This window comes from Primulina huaijiensis, chromosome 16, assembly GCF_012295235.1.
Source record: "Primulina huaijiensis isolate GDHJ02 chromosome 16, ASM1229523v2, whole genome shotgun sequence".
Lineage (NCBI taxonomy): Eukaryota > Viridiplantae > Streptophyta > Magnoliopsida > Lamiales > Gesneriaceae > Primulina > Primulina huaijiensis.
Window position 1 is genome coordinate 16,713,734 of NC_133321.1, and position 1,870 is coordinate 16,715,603.

Genomic DNA, 1,870 nt, shown 5'->3' on the forward strand with positions numbered 1-1,870 from the left:
TGGAAGGATTCAACTCAGATATGGTGCTGAAAAGATGAGTCATTTAAGAATTCAATTTCGGAGTAGATAAATTTAGTAAGATAAATAGAATAAAATTGGCTTCTAATATAATATGCAATATTGCCTTATTTATGATTTAAAATTCAGATAAGACATCCCAAAGGACAAAAATTATACATTGGATGCTTTTGACAGAATTATATCATACATTGACTCTTTAAAATTATGGAAATCTCGAATTGCATGCATTGAGTGTCAAACATTTTTTATTATTGAGGGTAATTTAATGTCCATTTGAAACTCTTTTGAATTTATCTCTTTTAAATTTTTTGGGCTCTCTTATTTGAATTTTTAAGAAGACAATTCAAGTTATATAATATACATATGGTTTTGGAAGAAAATTACATTGCATTAATTCTTTCAAATTAAAGTAATCTCGAAATAACATGCATTTGGGATGAAAAAAATTTTATGATTTTTAAATGGTAATTTAATGTCCATTGAAAAATCTTACTGTAGTGATAATTTGTAATACTCAACTAATTTTATTTTTAGAAAAATTAAATAAACTACTTAAATATTGTATTTCTTTTTTAGTAAGTAATTTGGGCATGAAATTACTTAAAATAACAAAATGTATTTTTGAATGATTTACCTCATGAGTGATACTGAATACTGCAATCATTTGTATTTTAAATATATTTATACATTTTTAATTAAATTGATTGATATAATCAGTGAAAATTTTTAATATAGTTTATGTTTTCAATATATTTTAATTTCAATTTGAATAAAAAAAATAAAAAACATATAATACATAAAAATTATAATGCTGAACATTGCAATCATTTGTATTTAAAATTTATTTATACAGTTTGTAATAAAAATTAAATATATCATAGTAACACAAAATCATATCACAAAATTTATCAATCAATGCAAAAATTTTAATGTAGTTTATGTTTTCAATAGAGTTTAGTTTCACTTTTAATAAAAAATAAAAATATATATAATACATAAACTGTATTTGAATTAATATAAAAATGAATTAAATTCAAATTTGAAATAAATGACTTGATATAATCAATGCAAGCAATAATTGAAGTTATCATTTATTGCAATACACATATTTCAATATTAAGGATATATCTTTCTTTTTTTAGAAATGACATTTTGGCGAGAAATTACTATTTTTGACAAAAACTCTGCTTTTATATATTTATAGATTGGTCCTATATTTTACACACTTTGGAAAATAATGAAAAAAAATATTTTTTAAAAACTGACTACAGATTGTGTAATGAACGTATCAAGTTTAGAGATTAAAATTAGGAAATAATAATTTGAAAAATAAATGTAAAAAAAAAGCAATGATTTTGGGATTTTATTTAATTAACATCTATTACTATCTATTAAGAATCTATCTACAAAAAAATTGATCTGTTTTTTAATTTCTCAATTCTGCCCATATTTTATATCACAATTACATTTTTATTTTTAATTTTTTTTAAATTTTATTTTTTGATTTCTCAATCTTGCTCTTATTTTATATCACAATTACATTTTTATTTCTATTTTTTTTAAATTTCAAAATTCATTTTTTTTAAATTTTTTTAAAATTATAACTATTCAAATACCACTTTATTAGGGATGTAATCGAGTCGAGCCGAGCCGAGCTCTTGAATGTTTGAGCTTGGTTCGTTTATAATCGAGCCGAGCTCGAACTTTATTTAACGAATATATGCATGGAACGAACTTATTCAAGCCTTTATCGAGTCTAAACAAGCTTAATAAATATGAATTATACATTTAAATTTTCATTAAATTAATTAAAAAATAAATTATATATTTAAAGAAAAATATATTATTC